We start from the raw sequence: 11,432 nt of genomic DNA, 5'->3' as shown, positions 1-11,432 counted from the left end.
TGCTAACTGCTAGAATAAACGGCTAAAATTTCTGCGGTTTTAAAAGCTAACGAACAGTCATACGTTTTCGCAATTACGAGCTTATGGACCTGAAGGAATAGAGCTTTTTAGTTGCATTGATTTTTGCTGCGTCGCTATCTAAAGGACAAACTTCTCTCGGCGGGGAAGTTGAGCGAAGCGGTCAATGACTTCGGACACGTTGATGCCGACGTCTTTGTGGGTGTATAGAAGCACCAGTCTAACCATGCGTTTCACAGACATTGTGGAGCGCAAGTAGTTTTTTTAGTAAACTCTTGTAAAAAAATATTCTCTCTGCGCTGGCAGTGGTCACTGGAAGGGTGACTAGAATCTGGAACCGTTTGTACACATTTACATAGAACCTGCAGTCGCAATGAGACATGGGCATCTATTCCGGTGCTAAAACCTAAAACACTCCCTCGATGTCATTGGCATCCTTGTTTAGGTACTTTGCACAAACAGTAGGCTGTTCGATTCCGGCGATGTCCGTCGTTTCGTCAGCAAGTACGGAGAAGCAGCCTGCTTAAGCAACTAGGCTTTCTTTGATAATTCCGCCAAAAATTTCTATAATTTGGTTTTGTGCATCTGGGCTTAAATACGAGGCATTACTGGGGCAACTTTCCAAATGGTTCTTCAGATATTTATCTCCACAATCAGCTCGCATGCGAAGAAGCGCTCTGAAAATACCTGTATTTTCAGGGAGGCCTATGCTTGAATCCATAGGGCCACTGTCCCTCTGGCCAACGAGAGCCAGACCTTGTAGCCCGCAAAAAGAATTTCCTCAATAATAGGCCATTTCCTTTCTCCTGTTTTCTCAAATTTTACTTTGCCTGCCCTGGTCCAGCTGATCGATCACATTGGGCACGCGTCCTGATAATGTTTGGAGAAAATTATCAGCTGCTAGCTCACAGTCACGGTAATATTTAGTATTTTCGTGTGTGTGGAAGATTGCGAGCGCGTGCTTTCATTTCTGGAACGGCTTGGACACGAGGGCTCCAATGCATGCATGTTGGTCCAAGTTTATAACAGCATTAACCCCATAAAGTTCCAGAATTGAAAATCTTTTGAAGCACGCCTTTAAAAATGTCAGTGCACCTTTCGCGTCAAAAGTTTATGAGAACTTTACATGTGCACCCATAAAATTTGGAATTGAAATACATGCGCTCTGTATATTCCGCGGCCGCTGCGAGATGCCGCAACGCGCCCGCTCGCTATCGAAAAGCCCTTGAAAGTTTGTGCTCGGATGGGGCTCCTTGCGTTACGTGACCCCAGGTGCCACGAAATTCACCACAGGTGCCACGAAATCCAGCCCGAGTTCACAATGTTCGTGCCGAAATGTCTTTCGAGCGTGAAAAAGACATTGTAGACAGAATGCAGAATGATTGAACATAGCTCGCCTACACGAACATGTCGCAGCTTGATACACTAGGACACCTGAACAATGGAGAATTCTGCACTCAAGAACTAATTATGGTCAACAAATGCTTCGACATACACTTCCGACTTCACCTCAGTAACCTCGCCTTGCGAGAAATAGACCTTCTGTAATTATGCAGCCTGCACAACTACTTTCAGTCAAACTAATCCTTGTTGTTTAATGAGTTTGTTCATATGCAATACTGTATGACTTTCCCCCCCTTTATTTGCTTTAGTTTATGCTTCACTGAATATAGTGCTATGTTATGTTTTTTTCCCTATTTTTTTCCTGTTTTCGTGTAATAAGACTTTCTTTATGTAATCTATAATGCTCATGTATAAATTCAATATTTCCTTGTTAATGCAGACTACGTGTTTTTCTAATTGTTAAAGTGTATTACTGCCTGTCTCGTATACACATTTTTTTTTAAATTGACACCTTCCCATCTGTTTACTCACATGTGAGCGCCCGACGCCCTCTGTTGCCTTTGATGGGTTTTTGGGCTGGTCAAGTTGCCTGCGTGCAACTTTTTATCCAGAACCCCACCATGTCATTCTTTTCATGGGAAGTAAATTATTATTATTATTATTATTATTATTCCCGGCGTCGGTGGTAGTTTTGGTCGGCGGTGCATGCCGGCACGAAAAAATTTCGGGGGGGCTGAAGCCCCATCAGCCCCCCCCCCCCCCCCCCCCCCCTGGCTACGCGCCTGGTGCTCGGGCCACCGTGTTTGCGGCTTCATTCCCTATTAGGCCCTGGTGGCCCGGAGTCCAGACTAGGCAACGGGGGGTAGGGTCGATTCCCCTGTTGCTATAGTTCTGCAATATTCGTTCCGCTAGCGGGGTTACCCAACCAGCTTCATAATTTCGACAAGCCCCACGCGAGTCGGTTATGATATATTGAGATCGGGGATCAGAGGCAGCTAGGGCGATAGCTACTTCTTCAGCTTGCGTTGAGCCCGGGGCTTTGAAAGTGAGCCCATCTACTTGCTTTTCCTCGTGTATGACCGCTGCCGTATACCACCCCCTACGACATGGACCGGCCACATCCACGTAGAAGACAGTGCGCCGCCGCCGATCAAATACCCGGCGCCGCTATGGTGGCTAGCGCCGCGCCGACGACGCCGCCGACCAGAAATGACCACCACGCCGCCGCCGGTCGTAACCGACACGGCGCACACCTCTAACCATGGAGGTAAGAAATACCATGGAGATGCCTCTAACATTGGTCATTGGCATAGTTTTTTTTTCCTTCCTCCATGGTCATTGGTACATGATTTGGATCTCCATGGATGAAGTGTTGTCTCTGGGATGCTAATTTTCTGTCTTCTCGCTCTCTCTGTCTTCATAAATGAAACTAACTTAAGCTCCTTTACTATGAATATTCATTATAGTATACAAATATAGTCTTCTTTTCAAGTTGTAAAATTCTGTTTTAGTTTTTTTTTTCTCTTCTACTACCTCATCCTACAAAGTGGTATGAGCACCTTGACGTCACCGAGCAGCCTTTTTGCCGTTGTCGTCTGGCTACCGTGGGTGGTGGCTTGTTTCCCTGCTACGGCAACCCTGAATGACGATACTTGGCGAGATCTGGAATTTCTGATCAGGCCTACTAGCCTACGTCCCTGCGTGCTCTGGCCGGCGCGGTGCGCGTTGTGTGTCTGTCAGAGTGCCACAAGAAGGACTGGCATCGAACGGCGGCGTGGCCGATAGTCGAGCCTGCCGCTCGTCACCTCCTCCCGGCCGTCGCCACATCGGGCTGTCAGTGGCCCGGCGGAGCGTTCCCCGCACGTATTTCGGACAACACTCATCGTGTCGATCACGTAAGTGCGTTACGACGTGGATTTCGGGAGCCGGCGCTGATCGCGGTACCTCAAACAGTGTCTTGGATCGGCCTGGGTTTGTTCGCGGCACTGCGCTGACAGGCCGTGCCAGCGCCCCTTGCGCGGCTGCCCGTCTGCTTTAGCGCTGTAGGCTGGGACGTCTTGTGCACGCAGGGCTGTGCACAAAACGATCGCGGATGCACGTTTCGCCAACCTTCCCCCGAGCGTTCCTGCCCAAAAGGAGCGCACATAACGCAAATCATGTGCGCCATTCCACAGCGATTATCGTGATTGCCGACTTTTCTCGGGGAAGCATCCTCGCCCTGGCGCACCTCCAAACAGATCTGGAAACACGCGCACCAAAATGAATTGGCCACAAAATACTTTTCTCGTCAGCAAATGTGACCTTGCCTGTTTCGGTTGTAGCTCAATTCAACCTGCTTTCGCTAACCAAACACTGACGGCACTCTTTGACCACCCGGCAGGTGGTCAACTTGGGTATGATTTCTTTTTTTAACTCACTCGGAGATAAAAAGATAGTTAAACAGTTGTGGCCTGCTGTGGATGCAGGCCTGGGGGGACAGTCTTTTGATCTAACATTGTTGCCGAGTACAGGGAGGTTTCACTCTTAACAGTGTCAAAGACGATGACGTGCTCGAACAAGCGGTGCCGTTCATTTTTTGAATTTCATTACTTTAAAAATGCCATAAGGGCATTACACAAGAGATGGGGGTACATATATTCATTATACAGTAGTTAGGAATTGCAGAGCATGAGTGAAGTCCTCAATACAACACGCATGAACGATACGTGTACGTAATTCTGAGAAGTACATACACGGAATAGCACAAATAATGAAAGTGAGAAAGTTATCTCGTAGTTGATTATTGATTTTTTGCATGAAGGCACAGGCAAGTTTGTCGCACAAAAAAAGATGAGCCTGTGAGTGTAAGGGTGGCCAGTACAATATGATAGGCAGGCAGTGGGAATGATGTGCGGTGATTAAGTGGAGTGTGATAACACTTACAAAGAAGAGAGAGAGTTGGGATACGGTGGCAATTAGCGAGGGCTCTTTTTTTTAATGACGGCACACTGACATCATAAGAATATGTTGAATGAATGAACGTAACCTTTAACAGTGTACTTATTTGGAATTCTCTGCCAATACATATAAAAGAAGCCCGTAACTTCAGGTCTGCTGTCAGAAAATACTTTTTTGAAATACTGCCGATGAAAGTACACTTCTTTAATTTACATTCTTGCATAAGTTGTGCGTGTCAATTGCTTAAGTTGTGCATGTCAATTTCATTGTTATGTATTTGCTTTGTTCGCTCGCGTGCGTGAAGGATAATAGAACACTGAGGTTATAGTTACATTTGTGTATGAGTTATGCATGTTAATATTACTATTATGTATTATGTCTTCTGTTTCTGCTTGCTCGCGTGCTGCATTTCATCCCCTAAGTTGTTTGTGGACCCGGGACTAGCCAATGGCTAATGGTTTTCTATATTGTAAAGTATGTGGTAAATAAACAATGAAAAAAACCTTTTGGCACGGTTTTGCACTAGTGCATTTATTAACTACAACTGGGGGGGGGGGGGGGGGCCCCATCCAGCACATGCTTATTTGAGTTTAGGTCAGATTATGGCTTGATAGACTAGCAATTTCAAATGCTTGGGGGCTTGCTTTAAAAACCCAGAAATTTAATCAAGAATGCAATTACATTATGAACATGTGCGCTCCAAGACAAGGTATTTGCCAGACTGCGCAGTTTCTACGTGTAACTTATTTAATGTGCATGGACCCATGCACATTGTTGACCCATCCGTTGATGGGAGAAGACCGTAGTAGTTGCACTTATTCGGGTTAAGCATCATTAGCCAGCAATCGCACCATTGTTGTAATATCTTCCTGAAGGGATAGTTGATCAGACATGTTAGTAACTGTTTTGCAAACGATGCAGTCAAACGCAAACATGCGGATATTGCAGGATACATCCAGTGGTATATCAATAAGCAGAGGCCCTAGAACAAATCTTTGTGGAGCCCCAGTTGAGAATGAGATGTGCTGCTGTCACAAAAAATGGACTGTTAGCAGCTTTTGCGACGTGTAGATGTATTGCGTCTGTCTGTTGATTAGTATCTAGATTAATGTGAAGCCCATGAAGGAAAACTGCTACTTGAATTTTGCAGGAAAAGCCTTTGCAAAACCCATAAGCAGCACTGATTTCCTCAGTATTTTTTTAACACTTTTGAGTTTGTTGTCTACTCCAGCTGAGGATGTTAGTTTACGATAGTGAAATAAAGGCGAAATACCATTAGCAAGAAAAGTTACCCCATGAAGACTGCCTTTAGGATGAGTTCGGAAGCCTGTGACAGCAGCCGTAGACATTTGATGCTAGGATTGTACCTCTGTGTGCAAGCACAGGTGGCAGTGACTGACCTAAAGCAGCTAAGACAGCAGTGCCATTCAATATTTTGCTGTCGTAATTATGGGCAATAGAAAATGACAAACTTGATTGGGAATCCAAATTTCAGTTATTCTTTAATGAAATTTATGGCCACCGTATGATGCTCTGCCTTTGCACACAGGCTCTAAAGGGAGTGCAAACACATAGCAGCAAGATTATGTTGAATGGTTTCCCGCTCTCCCACTGTAGGCAGCCCCTAATAATCACCCTCCGCGTGAAGCTGACAGGAATGGAAGCTGCATGCAAGGTGCACAGTGGGTGGGGCCCGTCTCGGAACACACTCTTGTCACGGTGGCGCTGTTGTTCCTGCACTACTAACCAATTGACAGCCCTGTTGACACCGCAACACATCAAGGAGGCACCGGAAAGGCCAGGAGAGGAGCACGGGATTGATGAGCAGGGCAGGAATCCGTCGACCAACACAAAATACTTTCGAGCCGTTTATCTTGGGGTACACAAGCAAACGTAACCTGCAGAAAGCTATCTCATACATCTGGACTGATGGCTTGTTGTTGCACAATTTTCTCGACGTCTGGCAAAATTCAAATATATCACGCGCTCTTCCAGGCACATATCAAGTATTGCAGCGTAGTATCGTTAACAACTACTGAGAGAAACAGTACGAAAATTCACGTGGTAAAAAAAGAAAAAAAGATTGTTTGATACATTGCAAACATTCCGCACTTATCACACACTGACGTTGCATATCAGACCTCTAGGATTATGGCCTCTCGTAACATGTACAACTTTCGTATTTTGCACTCAGTCTGTTTTTCAGCCAGCTCCTTTCACAATTTCCTTATACACAGCATCACTAAAACCCGCACTAAATAACATATGCACGCGAAACCCTGACTTGTGGTTTATACCGCGTTTCTGCATCAGCTACAAGTTACAAACACTTGAACATAATTTACCTAATATACCTTTTAGGTGCAAGCATACCAAGGGTTTTACTTTACTTTGAAAGAGCTAAAAGAATATTTTCGAAACATGTCGCCTTATATTACTGCAAACTTTCAGTATGCTATGCAGATTGTACAAGTGTTTTTATTTTCAACCCCAACTAAACTTCAAACCTATATTATTGTTGGAAATGGATATGTTATAAATTTTTACTGTGTGCTATTGAAGTGTAATCAGTTTATTTTTGTATATATATGTGTGTTATTATATATGTTAGTATATGTGCAAGAATATGTGCATGTCACTTGTATGTGTTATTTATTAATGGCTGTGTTTTATCATTAATCATCTCCTGGATGCCACCACTGCTAAAAGTCTCCAGGTTGCCCGGGCCCAGTCAGGCTGTCTAAAAACAGCTTTTTGCCCAGGTATCCCTACCAGAAACATATATTTTTTTCTGGAAAATAAAACTGAAATGGGGAATGAACGATCTTTGAACTTGAGGCATTCCTGCTGCTTGTAGTGCAGCTGCATTTGCCAGAGATGATGGTCACAGCATTCTCTATGCGATCAGGGCATTTGTTTGAAATGTGTCAAAAAATGCCAGAGGGTTGTTTCGGTACCTTTAAAGGGCCCCTTACCAGGCCACATAGAAAATTTTGGTTATACACTGGAAGTTGTTACGTCCCCTCTAAGGAGTGTTCTGCCACAAGAATTCTTCAAATTATTTCGTTAATAGCAGAGATAGACATATTTTAAGTGCCGCGAACCCATGATTTCAGGATGTGAGCATCACCACCGACATAGACACTCTCTCCACTTGCCCCAGCTAGCCTCCGCAAGCGAAATTCCTTCCCTGCATTCTCCCATACCAGAGCTGAAGAGTCGCGTGACACATATGTCATGGGGCTTGCCTTTTCTTTTTTTCTCTCTCTCTCGCGTTTTTGCCGAGTGGTGCACATCTGGTGACGGTCTTGTGCGCGAGCTGTTTGTCTTATTTTGTGCAGCGGATGATTTTGCACATTCTGCACGAGAACACCTGATTAGCGGTGTAAGTCAGTGCCATAATCACGAGCACTGAGGCAGACGCAAAAGGATGAAAGAACATGATTGTGGTGCTGGAGCACTATAGAAAATGACATAGTTTAGTTCTCTGCACGTGCGCCTGCACCACATAGGAACAAGCAGATGAAACGGAAGTACATCTCTCTTGGCTGTCATCCTAATCATCAGCCCTTATTTATCTCTACTGCAGGATGAAGCCCTCTCCCTCCTGCGATCTCCAATTGCCCCTGTCTTGCGCTAATTTCCTAACTTCATCACCCCACCTAGTTTTCTGCTGTCCTCAAATGTGCTTCTCTTCTCTTGGTATCCATTCTGTAACTATGGTCCACCAGTTATCCATCCTACACATTACATGGCCTGCCCAGCTCTATTTTCTTTCTCTTAATGTCCACTCGGATATCGGCTGTTCCCGTTTGCTCTCTGATCCACACCGCTCTCTTCCTGTCTCTTAAAGGGACACTTAAGAGAAGCCGGAAGTTGATCTTTAATGGTAGATTATCCTTTCCTGATCAAAATCATGCCATTATTACTGCAAAGAGAGGTTTAATAAGCGAGAAAATAGCAAAAAACTGAAGGATAGGTGCTGATGTCTTTTCGAATTTCCCGCACTACACGTTCGTGACGTCTGAGATCACAAACGCAGCCTGGTCGCGATTGGTCGAGAGCGATTTATCGCTGTTAATAAATCGCAAAACGAAATACACCTTAAATGTACATGAACAGCATTTGCTAACTTTTTAAACCGTTTCAAGCAAGGAAGTACAAGTTTAGTGCAAAATTAAATAAATAAGAAAAAATTGCATGGCACTACGTGCAGGTGTGATAGTTTCGTTTTTGCTCCATGCATTATTGCGCGCACCTGTTCGGCTCTACAGTGTTGCAGTGTTTGGTTGCGTGTTGTGTGACTCTAAAAACATTGACTTTGCGGGAAACAGCCAGAAAATGCTTCGTGTGTGTAGTGTTGAGGGCTGTATAAACGGCACAAGGCGCTTGCTCAGGGGCAGCGGCAGTGTTGACCCGACTGTGTCCTTTCATGTGGTGCCGCGCGATGAGCCCTGGCGTTCGCAATGGCTCAGTGCTCTGCCGATCATAAAACGGCAAAAGAGCCAGAGAAACCGATGGTGTGCTTTCTGCATTTCTCGCCCTCGGATTATGTATATAATCCTGCCCTCGGAAAGTATTTTGGCGTGCCCCAGAGGTCAGTCCTTTCTCGAGCAGCTATTCCCTCAATGTCGCCTTCATCAAATCCCCTACTGTGGTGCCCCTGCAGCAGCAAACTGCCAGTTCGGTGAGTGCTGAATGTCATTAAAAAAAGCCACGAAAAAACCATACCGAGTACACGCGCAACTTTCTATGCTTAATCTGTCGGGAACATTGTTGCCTGGCGGACCGGATGCCTCGCCTTCCGTCGACAAAAACGAGGCTTCGCTTTCCGTCGGCACAGCTGGTGGCTCACCGCCATCGTACGTGGGAACACCTACCATGCGAGCACAGAGGATCATTTCGCGCTCCGTTTCACTGAAGTCGCTGAAATGCAGTCCTGCTGCCCTGGCGAGCTCTTCGTTGCAAGGTTCAGCGTCAGCAACGGTATCCATCGAGGCCACATAACACTTAAGCAAAAGTCGCAGCGAACACAAACACAGTGGCCATGCAGCCTATGATGCAGCCAGCGCCTTGGCCGTTTACGCAAGCGGTGACTTATCATGGCGACCTCTGATTCGCTGAGAGCAATGAAATCCGTGACACTGCTTCAGCGCCGAATCTGGGGTGAGGGAAATTGAGCAAGAGATATTTGGGGGGGGGGGTCTTTGTTTCGAATTTCTCCACTAATAACTCATATTTTTGCACCCAACAAAAACTGCAGGCATTCCTGAAGGTCCCTCTTTTATTCCAGCTGAACTTCCCGTTTCTCTTTAGTGTCCCTTTAACGTTAGGCCTAAGATTTTTCGTTCCATCGCTCTCTGTGTGGTCCTTAACTTGTTCCTGAGCTTCTTTGTTAACCTCCCAAGTTTCTGCCCCGTATGTTAGCACCGGTAGAATGCAATGATTGTACACGTTTCTTTTCAACGACAGTGTTAAGCTCCCAGTCAGGATTTCGGCAATGCCTGCTGTATACACTCCAACCCAAATTTATTCTTTTGTAAATTTCTTTCTCGTGATCAGGGTCCCCTGTGAGTAATTGACCTAGATAAAGGTACTCCTTTACAGACTCTAGAGGCTGACTGGGGATCCTGAATTCTTGTTCCCTTGCCAGGCTATTGAATATTATGTTGGTCTTCTGCATATTATTCTTCAACCACACTTTTACACTTTCTCGGTTAAGGTCCTCAATCAGTTGCTGTAATTCGTCCCCATTGTTGCTGAACAGGACAATGTCATCTGCAAACCAAAGGTTGTTGAGAATTTTGTTATTGATCCTCACTCCTAAGCCTTCTCAGTCCAAGAGCTTGAATACTTCAAAGCGTGCAGTGAATAGCATTGGAGAGATTGTGTCTCCTTGCCTGACCCCTTTCTTGATAGGTAATTTTCTACTTTTCTTGTGAAGGGAACCAGTGTAGCTGTGTAATCTTTGCAGATATTTGCCAAGATATTCACGTATGCCTCCTGTACTCCTTGATTACGCAATGCCTCTATGACTGCTGCTATCTCTACTGAATCAAATGCCTTTTAATAATCTATGAAAGCCATATAGAGGGGTTTATTGTACTCCGCAGATTTCTCGATGACCTGATGGATGACATGGGTGTGATCCATCGTAGAATATCCCTTCCTGAAGCCAGCCTGTTCTCTTGGTTGGCTGAAGTCAAGTGTTGTCCTGATTCTATTGGAAATTATCTTGGTGAATATTTTATACAATACTGAAAGCAAGCTAATGGGTCTGTAATTCTTCAATTCTTTAATGTCTCCCTTCTTATGGATAAGTATAATGTTGGCGTTCTTCCGGCTCTCAGGTACACTTGAAGTCGTGAAGCATTGCGTATAAAGGGCTGCAAGCTTTTCAAGCATGATATTTCCTCTAACTTTGATTAAATCTACTGTTATTCCATCTTCTCCAGCCGCTTTTCCCCTGGTCATGTCTTTCAAGGCCCTTCTAACTTCATCCCTAGTTATAGAGGGAGCTTCTGTACCCGGTTCATCACTATTTCGAACGAAAGTACCTTGACTGTTTTGAGAACTGTACAGGTCAGTATAGAACTCTTCCGCTGCTTTTACTATGTCATCTAAATTGCTGATGATATTACGCTGCTTATCTTTCGTGCATACATCTTGTGTTGCCCTATGCGAAGTTTCCTTCTCACTGATTTTGTGCTGCATCCATTCTTTACGGCTTGCTCAATCTTCTTTTCCATGTTATAATTTCGAATATCCCTAAATTTCTTCTTGTTGATCAGTTTTGACAGTTCATCGAATTCTGATCTCTCGAGTTGGGCACTTTCATGCCTTGTTGTTTCTTTATTAGGTCCTTTAATACTTGGGAGAGGTTACCTACTGGTTGCCTTGGTGCCTTACCTCCCACTTCAATTGATGCTTCTGAGCCTAGTTACAGTTTCATTCATTACCTCTGTGTTGTCCTCATCTTTCTGTTCTAAAGATACGTATTTGTTTGTGAGCACCATCCTGAATTGGTCTGCTTTTACCGTTACTCCGTCTAGGTTGGCCTGTTTCTTCGTGACTAATTTTACTCTTTCTCTCTTCAAATTGAGAGAAATCCTAGACCTCACTAACCTATGGTC

The 11,432-nt window shown here is 44.8% G+C and overlaps 1 protein-coding gene across 1 annotated transcript in view; it reads left to right on the top strand.

The window, feature by feature from the left end:
* The first annotated feature begins 3,197 nt into the window (after positions 1 to 3,197).
* The window catches only part of LOC119441555 (probable ubiquitin carboxyl-terminal hydrolase FAF-X), a 141,374-nt gene continuing 133,139 nt past the window's right edge, over positions 3,198 to 11,432 (top strand). The window contains exon 1 of the mRNA XM_049662784.1: positions 3,198 to 3,257. The gene's annotated coding sequence lies outside the window, so the exon portion shown is untranslated. The remainder of the gene's footprint in view (positions 3,258 to 11,432) is intronic.

The sequence above is a fragment of the Dermacentor silvarum genome, chromosome 2 (assembly GCF_013339745.2).
Source record: "Dermacentor silvarum isolate Dsil-2018 chromosome 2, BIME_Dsil_1.4, whole genome shotgun sequence".
In the NCBI taxonomy this organism is placed as follows: Eukaryota; Metazoa; Arthropoda; class Arachnida; order Ixodida; family Ixodidae; genus Dermacentor; species Dermacentor silvarum.
Note: the sequence above shows the minus strand (reverse complement) of the source record. Positions and strands in the feature narration are given on the sequence as shown.